Source organism: Hermetia illucens, chromosome 3 (assembly GCF_905115235.1).
Source record: "Hermetia illucens chromosome 3, iHerIll2.2.curated.20191125, whole genome shotgun sequence".
Taxonomy (NCBI): domain Eukaryota; kingdom Metazoa; phylum Arthropoda; class Insecta; order Diptera; family Stratiomyidae; genus Hermetia; species Hermetia illucens.
In genome coordinates, this window is record NC_051851.1 from 103,716,436 (window position 1) to 103,731,070 (window position 14,635).

Here is a 14,635-nt window from a genome sequence, read left to right on the forward strand (position 1 = left end):
GCGATACAGGGAACTGCATCTTCAAGAATATTCTTGATAGAATATACCTTTAAGGGGGTCATTCCGTGTGTCGGATCCGAGGAATCGAATTCTTTTGGCATCAATTGTATCTAGATAAAGTGTAGAATATAGTGATTTTTTGATATGCGGAGTCGTTCGGAAATTATAGTGTTAAACACGTGATAAGTCACATGCCAGATTTATGTGGATCGCCGTAATAAAATTCGTATTTATCGGTTCGAATGATGTTGGAATGACTAAAGAAGCTAAAGAGACAAGAATTGAAGTCAAGGCTGTCCATGTGTTTCTTAAAAAAACCTAAGGTTTATGGATTAGGTATCGCAGATTAATGGCCAGTTAAGGTTTTATGAGTAAACGTCTCATTCTACTTTCTAAATTGCGTTTTTCTCGAAACTGCATGTTGAAAATCGGCTGCCACCATAGCCCAAAACCTATCCAACGAAATTCTTTGAAATTTTCACGACTTATTTGGAACATATTTCTACGGTCCACAAACTAGGATAATTGCGATTGATTCAGTATTTTTTTTTTATTCATTAAAGAAGCCGGGAAAAAACACCAAAATTCATAAAAAAAAGTTTAACACGGCACCAAAAATTTAGTTTTTAATATTTTTGTATAATCCTAGTTTGCGGACTGTGGTTAAGTCTGCACATTAAAATGCCGTTTACATTTTTTCTTTAAGATGATCGCAGCACCCTCTAACGTGGCAGCAGAAAAACACCTTTTTTTGGAGATGAGTGTATAAATTGCTCTGTATTTCAATGACGCGGGCGATCTGGCTGGAAAAATTACTATGCACGATCAAGATATTAGTAAATCTTTGGTGAAACATTCGTATTTGTATCTTTATTCAGTTCATTACAAAAAATTTTTAAAAAAAGACAAAAAAAAACGGCGTTCACACGGGATGACCCCTTAAGTGTACACTTAGCTGAACAACTCTGCGTACACCTCATGTTATTTCGTTTTCAATATTAAACAAGTAACAATAGCGGAAAAGGTAAAAGGTTTTGTCTTCGAATTGTAAAAGGTTTTGTCTTCGAATTGTTTGCTTTTAAGGTTTTGTGTTTACACACATTAAAATCGTTTTTATGTCTGTCCGTCTGTCACACTCGATTTACTCGGAAACGCCTAAACCGATTGTCAAGAAATTCTATGAAAACGTGTGGTTTGTGGATCCCTTTACATGTAGCAAGTGGCACCATTTGGTGTTGGGTTTGAATGGGGGGTCCCACACATGTGAATGGCGGGTGTAAAATTTTTTACATGGAATATGGTCATGTGGGGTATCAAATGAGAGGGCTCAATTACTACTTTTCGAAAACCTTCCCACTTTTGATATTGGGTGAAACATAAAGGAGTGAGGGCTCAATCTGTGAGCCTTAAATACCTTAAATAGTGAAGCAGGTCTCGTTCTCAGAACCTATCCAACCGAATAATCTGAAAGAAATCACGCTGATGCTCCTATCCAAAATCTAGGCCTCAGAATACATCCTCGTTCCGACATCTGTACAAATAAAGTTAATAATAGTATATTACCATACTTTAGAAATTTACCTGAAAACCCGCCTTAAGTTTATTCTCAGAATACAATTTAGTAACACTATAGATAATATAGACCAATAGCCTGCTGAAAGTTTGAACGTAATCTAACTATTTCACGTAAATTTATTGCACTCTAAGACATGTATGATGTCATCATGATACAAAGTGAACTTATCTAAACGGAGGTTCCATGGGATATTAGAATCGAGTCGATATCTGTCTGTCTGTTTGTCTTTTTTTAGGAGGTGGAAATTTTCAAAAGACACTAGTCTGGATACACCAGTGTGTGGGATTTTTACCCACTAAAACCACCCCTGACTCCTTCCCTGCCCCGCGGAACCACTCTAAGGTATTACATTACGGGGCTGAGTCAGTTCTAGCTTAATCACCTTTCTTCTATACGCGGCGTACGTGACCGCGTTTTCTCCTCTTCTCTGCTTTTCGCAGTTTATTTTGGATAAATGCGATCATGCAGTTGACCGCATCCCGATTCTCTTGTTGAGCTACCATTGATTTTCTGGTACCAGCACCTCTCCTAGAGTCTCCTCTAAATTCCTCCTTTCTTCCACAAATCTCGGAGAGTGAAAGAATACATGTTTGGGGTCCTCTGGGACTCCATCGCAATTTGGACAATCGGGTTAGGTCTCCAATTTAAACCTGTGCAGGTATCCTCGGCTTCGTGAGAAACTGGGTGAGGTTATAATTAACCTCACCGTGTCGTCCCTCCAAATACTCCTTGATTACACACCGCTCTTGCCATCTATTTATGGATCTGTTCCTCTCAAAGTTTTTCGTCTGCGATTAGGGAGAGATTGGCTTCGTATTGTACATATTCGCCATCTCATCTGCCAAGATGTCAATCGGCATTATTCTAGAGATGACGAATGTTGCATCATCTGAGACAGTTCTGAAGGCAGTCCATACCCTCAGGGCTGTCTTCCCGTAGACCATTTGTTAGTATTAACGCAACGCCTCCCTCCAAGCTGGGGTTGCATGGAGCATGATTGAGGTCACCACCCTGGTTATAAGGAACCTAGAGGTATGCCGTGGCCCTCCCACGTTCGTTCCTTGCCAGGACCATACTGGCAGTTGATGATTTGTCGCAAACATACTGCAAGTGTTGCTAATAGCTGAGCTTCCTGTCTATCACCACCCCCAAATATTTGATGGTCGGCTTGGAAGTGATGATATGATTCCCGATTCGAATACCTTCTAATTTGCCTCTGATCGACTCTACCCACCGCTCTCTGAGCTGCTCTTCTGGCTCGGTGGCAGGTTGATTGAAGGCCGGGCAGTTTATCATTCCACCACGAGTTTTGTCTTCTATTGGGGAATGAACACCTCCTAGGCATGGGCGCGTCGCATGCTTTAGCAAATCATTGAGCCAAATTGACGGTTCTTTCCGTAGAGGCGCCCGCTTTATCAGGTTGAACTAACCACACCTCTATGAAGGTCTGCTCATCCAAAGATTTTGCAGACCAGCCTGAAATATTTTTCGGTTTCGGGAATGATAGCTCTATGCCCTATGCCCTCTATGAAATCACCAGCAATCACTTTTGAAATTCGTCCCCTTGCATCGAAAACAAGATTATCAAGCATTTCTTCAAATTCAGACAGTGTCAAACTTGGTGGGGCCTAGCAACTGTAAACATATGCACTATTAATTTTCGCACACAAAGCCACTTGCTGCCTCACTTACAATACATTGTTTGGCCTGTCGACCACCCATATCGTCGCCTCACCAGTAGAATCTGTGACCCATATGCCACCGTGACGGTTTCTATACGGTTCAATTATGATGGCAATTTCCATCTCAGATTCGAACGTGGTCTGCTCAAGTAAATCCTGAGCGACTCTGCAATGATTGAGGTTTATTTGAATAAACTTCATTTTCTCATTGCAGTGAGTGCCTTCCTAAATTCCGGACATTTGCCATTTCTGGCAATATGGCGGTAATCCTGTCCCTCTTTTAATTCGCACAATAGACATTTGGGGTCCCTATTGCACTCTCTGACAATATGGCCCTCCACACCTTCTGCATCGATCGGATCGATTAATGATGCTAGTGCATGCCTTCGCGAAGTGCACAAACATGAGGTATTTAAAGCATTTAATGAAGTTTGTTCTCTTAAAAGGCAGACAACCCATCCAATCCGAACCCTTTTGGTAGCCAACAACATCTGCACTCCCTTCGCTGGTACTCATATTGTGGCCGTTTGAGTACTATCATAGGCTTTTCGGAAGCCCACAACAGACTCCTCGGTAAGTTTTTCAACTTGAATTGCTCCTTCAGAGCATTACAAATTTCTCTTTTCGATGTCAGCTAATTGAGGTCCTTACAGTGTATATAGATCTCATGTTTTTGGGCACGCACTGCGGCATTCTCCACAAGTGAGTTTTTCACTTGAGTGCGAAAGTCATCAGTCCGTTTGTCTGTCTATTTGTCTGTCGCATCTGATTTATTCGGAAACTACTAGACAGTTTGTCACGAAAATTGGTAAGGTCGCCTGATCTGTTTTTCCCTTTACATGCCGCAAGTGGCGCCGTTTTATGTTAAGTTTAAACGGGGCTCCCCATACATGTGAATGGAGGATGCAAATTTTTTTTAATAATGGCTTACTAAGGATGATTACTGACTTTACTCTGGTAGCATTACATGTCTTATTGCGATGGTCTAATTCAAAGAAGAGTGCCTGTGGCAGCTACAGGGTTGTGGAAGTCAGTAAATGGTAGTTGATTTCCACACGTCTCCGTTATTTCCATTCCTTACTGTTAAGAATGAACTTCTGTTTCCACAGAATCTTTGAACAGTCCTGTGTCCTCCGGGCTTTTCTACGCTCCGTCACCAAAACCATTACTTTACCTGATGTGGTTCTATTATAAGAACGCTACAGGCTCTTAGTTCTTTTATACGGAAAACCAAACTCATCTGTTTTCACCTCTGAAACTTCGTAAATGACTTCGTCCAACACAACGGATAGTTTAAATATATTCGAATAATTAAAATCACTTTAGGTATCTTTTAAAGATAAGGATTCTCGCTTATGTCGAATCTATTGTATCATAGTTCTTATCAGTCTGCTCAAATTTATCAATGGATTCACATAATTAAAAACTTTCTTCATTATCTGGCGCAAACCAAGATAAGACGATGTTTATATTCGACGGTAAACGCAGGTGTAGCTTCCACAGAACTGATAACACAAAACGAAATTCACTATGATTAAGCAGTGAATAGTTTTTGTTTACCTTTCGTTTTTGGGACAACGTTATCACCTGCTTCCACAGGTGTGCATATTTTTCGACAGCATCAACCACCTGTTTTCAAGTGAGGAGTGACTAATTACAATTGATACATTAGTCATTGCAATTTGTTCACTCAATCTTATAGCATTTGGACGATACGAAGAACCTCTGCAACGTACACTAGATGAGTGAAATTACCTCCAACAGGCCGAGGTGCTTGACACTGTCATAGGCGGATACGGCCTGCCCCTCCATTATCTTGGTCCTCAATGCGATCAAGCGGAATAAAGCCGATAAACTTGGTGGTTACACTGTTTCTTGTAGTCCATGCAGTTTCTACAGAGCTGCTATTCCCGTTTACCCAGTAACAATGAGTATTAGAGATATGTTTGCTGGGGAATGGAAAAAGGAGATGATGGGTAACATTCTGAAGAAGAGCATCATCTTTCAGCTCCACAATTGAAGCAGTATTTACGTGTTCGCTTTTGTCGCAAAGATAATAGCTAAAATTATCCTAGAAAGCATCATAGCACACCTCGAAAACTTGATCGACAGATCTAAGGATGAATTCCACTCTGGATTCTTATACACTGACAACATCAGCATGGTATTTAACCGTTTAACTTGCTCTTTATCGATTTCGAGAAAGTTTTGGACAGTAGGAACGGGGTGTGTCTGGAATGATCTAGGAGGGGTGGGAAACACTTATAACTATATATGACGGCGCAAAGTGTCACGTGCTGTGATTAGATGAAATCTTTTAAGAATTTGAAATGAGAAGCAGCAGGTGATGATCTTTCGCTAATGGCCAATAAGCAATGAGTATGTGCGCGCGTGCGAGAGAGCGAACTTCGACTTGTTCGCAACTCCAAGGAACAATGAACATTTACATTCTCGATCAGTGAAGTTCACTTCACGTCGCAATTTGGCCACGCTTTTGATATACGGCAATTGCTTTTTGGATTTTTTTACTTTGTATGAATTGGTTTTGAAGAAACTAATGTAACTGACAAATAATTATCACCGGTCAGTAGAATAGTACCTCAGTTTTCAAAAGCAATCCATACAAATTAAGGAGGGAAACCAGATTAGGAGGATTTCAGAATCGATTTATTTTATTCTAAAAAACATTAACTTAGTTATCCCAGAATATGCTGCAACCATTTGAAAGGGAAATTTGCTTACATTAAGTTGTAACAGTGCAAAAACCTAGCGATTATCGGGTACAGGCTCTAGCGCCCAGGAGGTAGTCGTTTTATTCTTCTTCCGCCTTTCTTCTGTCCAGAAGCGGGGTAGACTCGTCTTGACCCGTTTCCCCATTTTGTTCTGCCGAAGATCTGTTTTGGAAGTAGTCGCAAGGCCTTCAAATCACCTAGCGTATCAAGCCACTGTTGTTTCTGCCGGCCTTTTGGTCGTTTCTGATCCATTTCGATGTTCATATCAATCTTGGCAAGTGGATTTTCGTTATATCATCAAAGACGGTGCTCTCAAAATCATCATCCATGTCAATCGCAGACATCCTTACTTCGGATGTGATGTGTTGTTTAGAGAATTTAAATGAGAGTGTCCATGTCACAGATTAGGAAAGGACAAGAATTGCATCAAGGGTAATCAAATGTTGTGAAATCCATTACTTTAGAATAGCAAACGAGTGGGTGCAAAACAAGGCTTTTCTAGCTGAAATACTATTAATAAGTAGGGTTGAGAAAGTGAAAATCAGAAGAAAGGATGCAATATAAAACATGCTTTCTAAAATCACGATCGGTGATATCATGGCAGTAAGTGCCGCAACGGAGCTCATTGTTTGGCGTTACACCACAGTCTTGAATGGAGTTCAGATAGTAGAAAAGAATGTCACTAAAGACAATTAAGGCCACATTGTTGGCAAAAGTATCTAGATATCTTATTTTCACTGTAGACAAAACAATCATTGCGACGATACCTAGGAATAGACGTAAAAGTTATCATCATCGCCGTTCAGCAAACAAATGCATGTAAGAAACCTCTCTGAGGTTCATCTTCGAAGTATAAATGTAATATAGGTTGCAGAGAAAAGAGAAAAGGAACCCAATGGCTGACATCAAAAGACATTGTACAGGGTGGGTTAGGAGGATAGAAGGCGAAGTATTTAGTAAGTGCCAAGGGAATTTTAAGTGGGGCAAAATTGAACAGAAGTAATGATATATTTACAAAATGACAGACTTAACAAAATCGATGCAGATAACATGAACTCCCTGTCTACCTGTAGACATTTGGTAGCAAAGCTGACGAAGCTATTGGCTTGATAACAGTGGACCTATATTTTGCAAGTCCATGTTGCTCTTAAATTATAAAGTAGCCTGATTGAGCGATCGACTATTGGTTGACATATTTCTGAATTTCTTCTGATTTTAAACCAAGAAGAGAGGAACAAATTGGGGTGAAAATTCTCACCGAGGCCTGAGTGAAATTATGCTATGTTTCCAACGATTAATTATCTGAAATAATAAAAACCTGTTGTTTCTTTTTCGTTGGTGTGAATATTTATTTTTGCAAATACCGATATTTCGGGAACCACTTGTTCCCTTCATCAGTGCTAACAAATTGTTAGAAACCACTTGTTCCCTTCATCAGTGCTAATAAGTTTCTAACAGCTTGTTAGCACTGATGAAGGGAACAAGTGGTTTCCGAAATATCGGTATTTGCAAGAATAAATATTCACACCAACGAAAAAGAAACAACAAGTTTTTATTATTTAAGATCTCATCGAGGGTATTATCCCCACTTATGTGATTGGGAACAATGATAGCCTCTTTGCACAGGGAAGAAAAATGAAATCTTTCCAGGGAAATATGCTAATTGATTTTGAGAAAAACGAGATTGGGAAGACCATCAGGCATGAACATCATGATCGTTAATGAGGTAACAACAACAAAGTAAGTAACATGATAATGGAAGCGAGTTTACAATGGATCCTGACAATTTACTGTGAGGCCAGAAGGACTTCAAGTTTTCGTGGGCCAACGTGATTTCGACAATGGCCATATATTCCCTTCTGGACTTAATTATCAATCATTTTACTGAGAATTGCAGAGCTTTGAAATGAGTGAAATTCAAAAGACTGATTTTATGGATATCAATAATGAATCAAAAGGACTTGAAAAACGAAACAGGCAGATTAAATGGAATGGTGTAGAAGGTATAAACAGGTTGGTGGATAGAATAATCGGAATTGTGTTGAGTTTGGAAATACATCCGGTGATGCAATTGTATGTTGAATAGGAAAAGATGGGTTCGGCACGGAAGAGAAATTTGGCAACGACCAGGATGTCTCACACAATTGATTTGCTCAATTCAGCATGATCTTTGCCAAGCGAGGAGGTCATAAGTCGAAATCTAGCCAGATTTGCCAGATTGACTAAATTGACGAGTTTGATTCTTGGATCTCTCACATTCGGGTAACAAAGTTGTAAGTACGAAAAAATTTTGTATAAGTAGGTGATATAGGTGAGTGGTCCAGAAATTTGCTCCATCTGAAGTCACCTTGGAGAAAGTATCCACTACGTTTCCACAGTTTCCATACAGATGATTTTCAGCACTGTGTTGTCTTCATGCGATTATCTTCGCTGAACTTGATGATGATGATATCCAGCAGCAAACAAAATTTATTTTCATAACCTCTCGCGATAGCTATAGATCTGGCAAGAACGATTTGAATATATTTTCTGCAACTTACCATAAAGATTTCAGTTATTAAATATCATTTTTGTTTTCTTCGAAATAATGAAAACGGTTGTGTATTATTTCGTGTTCTCAAGATATTGATGGAAATCGGATGTACTATTAACCTCAACACTAACCTTATCACGCAAAAGTAGACTAAAGGTAGTAGCAATGTTACTGGTGCTCAAAGCGAGCTTTAGTTTTGGAAAAATTGTCGAATTTCAGTATTTTCTCTAAATGCGATCTAGACAGCAGTTGAAGCATCATTATACATAGGGTCAGAATTCCAAGTCCGTAGGTTTTCTCTAACTACTGGATTAGCCGGGCTCCAAAAGTAAAGGATTTAAGAAGTTTTTATGATTTTTTCGGTTTATGGATGATTCCATACCGAGGATTAGCGACACTTTTCGGGAAGTTGATTACCAGATGGAGTGAGTGTAATAAAAGGGTGTTAGTCTACATGACTATTAACAAAGCATGCTGGCCCCAAGCCCAGGTGAAGGACTAGAGTTTAAGGCAACAAAACAATGTTGAAATGAAGGTCCATGAAAAGAAACGCCTCTACCACAAGTTTCTCGACGAGAAAACGCTCGCCAATTGGTAAATTTGTAAGATTGCCAACGGGGTGCAAAGGGAGCGATCGCTGTCTCACGAGCGGTCCATTACAATGATCTTGATAATAAGCTGAATATTCGGGATGGCGAGAGAGATCTGTATCGACTACCAAAAGCCGTAACGAACGCATTATTCACGAACGCACAGGATATCGAACATTTCTGTTGCGTTGATGACAAGAAGGATACTTTGCTTGTCGATTGTCGAGCCGCGATGGATAGATGGCGAAAATATTCCTCCACTTCCACAATCATTGCCGACATTTGGAGCAATTCTACCTACAAGCGCAACTGAAGCCGAGGAAGCAAAACGAACGAAATCGGGGAAAGCAACAGGACCTGACGTGAAAAGCATCATCTTCTTTACACTGCATTTATGGATCTAGAGAAAGCGTGTGACTGTGTGCCACACGAATTCATCTGCTATGTTCTATGACAACACATACGCTACGATCTGAAAAGTAAAGTTCGAAGTACGGTGGGTGTATTAAAACCGCTTCCTGTTATCTCACAACTCCTCTTTGTTCTTGTTATGGACACCTTCATACGAAACATCCAATGTTCAGTACCATGTACACTGCTTTATACCGATGATGTTTTCTGAGTCTAATATCAACAAGTCGGGAAACCGGAAGCTAGACGCTTCAGGTATGAAAGGTTTTGTGTATTTCTTTTATAAAGAGATTTGGGTGTGCATTTGTCCCATTAGCATGTGGCGCGTAAAATATGCATATATTATGTGAAAATACCCACTTTCAAGTGATATTGACATTCATAGTCTTGAATTTGCAGAGGAGCGCAGATTTGACCTAGTATAACTTTGTTAGCAATAGTGCGATTTTCACCAAATTTGGCAGGATCATGATCTATATTGTTGCCTACATTGCTGCATTGTGATTCTAGGGTGAACTTAAGGGGGGTTTTCCTGTCAATTACTAAAAATTATAGTAATATACTATTATTAACTTTATTTGAACAGGTATCGATATGGAGGGTATTTCGGAGCCTAGGCACCACATGGTGGCAGCCCCCTGATTTTTTCCAGATTTTTCGGTTGGGTAGTTCCCGAGAATGGGTTCGTTAAAAAAATGATCATTTTCAACCCCCCGCACTCCCCACCTTTTCAGCAAAAGTCAAAACTAATACCGGCTTCAAAAAGTACTAACCGAGACCTTTAATTTGATACCCCACATGACTATATTTGATGAAAAAAAAATTTACACCCCCCTTTTGCATGTATGGGGACCCCCCTTAAATTCGTCGTAAGAGGATGTAACTATAACCGTCTCCGAGAAAAATGCGTGTGACGGACAGACAGACAGACAGACAGACGGCTTGTGAGGAGTTGCCAGATCTCCCATCAGGCGCGACCCCAGGTGGCGGATAGGGGCATACCTATTGATGTGTAAATATGTGTTCATGCACTTTTCTTTTCTGACTGTGTATGGGCTAGTGTTTGCTCACCTCTGGTGCGTGGACCAAAATGGCTATGGGAAGGATACCCACAACATAAAACCACCATGGAAGACGAGAGAAGGAGTTAACTTACGGTGCAGTGGCTCGGAACCCCAGTACCGGCGGCTTTTGGGAGTGAGTAAGCGGGCTTCCGGCCGTCGATATCCCTCGACCGCAGTGCCTCGGTGGTGGACAACTTGGCCACCGTGGCATCTAATGCTACAAGTGTTTTAGATTTGGAAAAGGATGTGTTCAAGCGAAGTACCACTCTACCAAGGACACCAGTAACAAAACCGAAGAAGGGTGAATTGAAAGCCGATCGTTGGATAACAAAAACAGCAACAACATCGACCGCACATATTCAAAAGGAGCAGCAACAGGAGGTACTCCAGGACCAGGAAAAGGACCCATTCAGAAGAAGTTCGTCAACTTTGAGATCTCCGCCAATACCAAACATCAAAAAAGATAAAACGGAGGGAAGGTCAATGAATGCCAAATGTGAAGGAGTATTTAAAAGTAGTAATTTGGTTAGGAATCATCATGGAGAGCAGAGCCCTGAAGCAGAGGAATTACCCTTCACACAGCTTGGTGCAAAAATAGTTGAGCTGTCTGAGTTCATCAAAGACAAGCACAACGTCCACCAAGCCATAAAAAATATGGTGAGAGCAATTAGAGTGCTCTACAACAAATCGCAGCAGGAGGAACAAAAATTCCAAGGGCAAGTCGAAATCTGTTGCCCCAACAGTGTCACAAGCGACCCAAGTGACACCTAATCGTGTTGCAATCGGCGTGCCACCAAACAAGAGAGTGCGGGAAGGAGATGTGGATCCTCTGGGAAGTCAACAGGCGCCTAAGAGGAAAAAAGCCATGCAAACAGTTCCGAAAAACGGAACTAAAGGCACCGAAGAGAGAAAGCAGGTCCCCCAAGTGCGAGCTCCGGCAATCGACTGGACGAAATCCAAGGGGAATGAAAAAGGTGGTTGGACCAAAATAGTTAGGAAAAAGGCGAAGAAAAAGGCAAAAGTGCGGATTCGCCCAGAAGCGATTGTAATCTCCAGCAATGGAAGTTTCTCTTACACGGAGATACTGAAAAAGGTCAAAGCTGACCCCGACCTAAAAGATCTAGGCGGAAATGTCAGCAAGATTCGAAGGACCCAAAAGAGTGACCTCATATTTGAACTGAAAAAAACCAGCTTGGGGAAAACTGATGGCTTAGGTTAAGAGCTCACTTGGGGAGAATGTCACAGTACGGACCCAAAAACATGAGGTCTATATACAGTGCAAGGATCTCGATGAAGTGACATCCAAAGGAGAAATTTGCACTGCCTTGATGGAACAGTTCAAGTTGGAGGAACGTGCCGAGGAGTCCATTGTGAGTTTGCGGAAAGCCTATGGCAATACTCAGACGGCCACATTGCGATTGCCAGTGGACGCCGCGCAGAAGTTATTGGCGGCCGGGAAGGTTCGAATCGGATGGAGGAAATGCTTGACAGCCTTGTTTTCGACGCAAGGGGTCGTAGTCCAAGGCTGATAGCTGGTGACTTCAATGCTTGGGCCCGTGAGTGGGGTAGCAGAGGGACAAATGCAAGGGGCCGCAGTCTATTAGACACTTTCGCACAGTTGGATGTCGTTCTGGCCAACGAAGGATGGGTAAACACCTTTTAGAAAGGGGGGTCTACCTCAATCGTAGACCTAACTTTTGTCAGCCCTGCACTGGCACGTGGTATGTCTTGGTGTGTCAGCAACCACTACACCCACAGCGATCACCAGGCAATCTTCTTTGGGCTATGGGTGGAGTCACCGGGCCTGAAACCGAGAAAGATGTCAAGCTGGTCCGCTAAAGCTCTGGATGAGCAGACCTTTACGGAGGTGTGGTTAGACGAACCTAATAAAGCAGGCGCCTCTACGGAACGAGCTGTCCATGTGGCCGAATGTATCGCCAAAGCGTGTGACGCGTCCATGCCGAGGAGGTGCTCATTCTCCAGTAGAAGACCAAACTACTGGTGGAATGCTGAACTGGCCAGCCTTCGATCAGCCTGTCACCGAGCCAGAAGAGCGGCTCAAAGAGCGGTAGGCAGAATTGACCAAGGGCAAAAAGAGCGCGCCTATAAGGAAGCCCGCAAAACCTTCAAGCTCGCCATCCAACGGATCAAGAGGGAATGCTTTAAGGAGCTCTGTTTAGAAGCAGACGTAAACCCGTTGGGGAGCGCCTATAGAATCGTGATGGGGCGATTCAGAGGCCGATCATCACCGCAGATCACGTGTCCTACACTCTTGTTAGAAATCATCCAGGGGTTATTCCCTCAGCAAGAGGAGGGCGTAGACAGCTTCCAGCGACCTCTGAACGACACGGCAATACCGCCAGTCACCAGTGACGAGCTGCTGGAGATCTGCACTAGGATAGGAGATAATAAAACTCCGGGTCTGGATGGCGTGCGGAATAAGGCCCTTAAGCTTGCCGTGAAATCCAGACCGGACATGTTCGCTGAGTTGTTCGAAGCGTGCATGTCCGAGGGGATATTTCCTACATCATGGAAACGACAGAAGTTGGTGCTACTGCCTAAGGTTGGCAAACCACCAGGTGAGCCAACCTCTTACAGACCTATTTGTCTTTTGGACACTGTGGGCAAAATGCTAGAGCGAGTAATCTATAATATGATAGATTACTCCCGGTTGTTGAGAGCCAGGGAGGCCTCTCAGATCGGCAGTATGGGTTCCGTAAAGCCAGATCAACCATTGATGCCATCAAAATGGTTACTGGCTTGGCCGAAAATGCAATCCACGGAAGGGGCAGTACTAGCAAATACTGCATAGTGGTGGCCCTGGATGTGAGAAATGCATTCAATTCGGCCAATTGGAACCTAATACGGGAATCTCTGGCGAAGATTGGTGTTGCCGCTTATCTTGCAGCTATTATCAACAGCTATTTACAAGAACGGAGGCTTTGGTATGACACCGATGACGGACCCCAAGAGTACGTTGTCTCCGCGGGTGTCCCACAGGGCTCCGTACTGGGCCCACTGCTGTGGAACATCATCTACAACGATGTTCTTAACCTTCCCCTTCCGGAGGAAGCCACGGTGGTGGGCTACGCCGATGATATAGCGCTGGTTGTGGTCGCAAAGCATCTCGAAGATGAGCACTCATGCGAAGCGATCAGTGCTGTTAAGGGTTGGCTTGAGAGTTCTGGTCTGACACTTGCGGAGGAAAAAACGGAAGCGGTCCTTATCATCAAGCGCCGTAAAAGAAATTTTGCCCGTATTCAAATTGGGAATCATATCATCACTTCTAATCCTGCGATCAAATACTTGGGAGTGATGATAGATGGGAAGCTTAGCTATAAAGCACATGTGCAGTATGTCTATGACAAAGCATCCACTGCGAGTGTGGCCCTGGCAAGAATGATGCCGAACGTGGGAGGGCCACGGCATGCATCCAGGTTGCTTATAGCGAGGGTAGTGAGTTCGATCCTGCTCTATGCAGCTCCAGTTTGGGGAAAGGCATTGCAGGTTACATTTAACGGTAACAAACTGAGTTCAGTCTACAGAAGAACAGCCCTAAGAGTGTGCTCGGCATTCAGGACTGTCTCAGATGATGCAGCATTCGTCATTTCTGGAATGATGCCCATTGACATCTTGGCAGACGAGATGACGAATATATATAATGCGAAGTCTACCTCTCCTTTATCGTAGACGAAGAACGCCGAAAGGGAGAGATCGTTAAATAGATGGCAAGAGCGTTGGGAACGCTCGGGAAAGGGTCGGTGGACACACAGGCTCATCCCTGCCATCAAGGAGTGGTTGGAGAGACGGCGCGGTGAGATTAATTATAATCTTACTCAGTTTCTCAGGGGGCATGGAGGATATCGCCAGTACCTGTTCAGGCTTAAACGGGATACCTCACCCCATTGTCCAAACTGCGATGGAGTCCCAGAGGACCCAGAGCATGTATTCTTCCACTGTCCAAGGTTTGTGGAGGAAAGGAAGAGCCTAGAGGAGACTCTAGGAGAGGTGCTCGTGCCAGAGAATCTGGTGCGAAGAATGCTAACA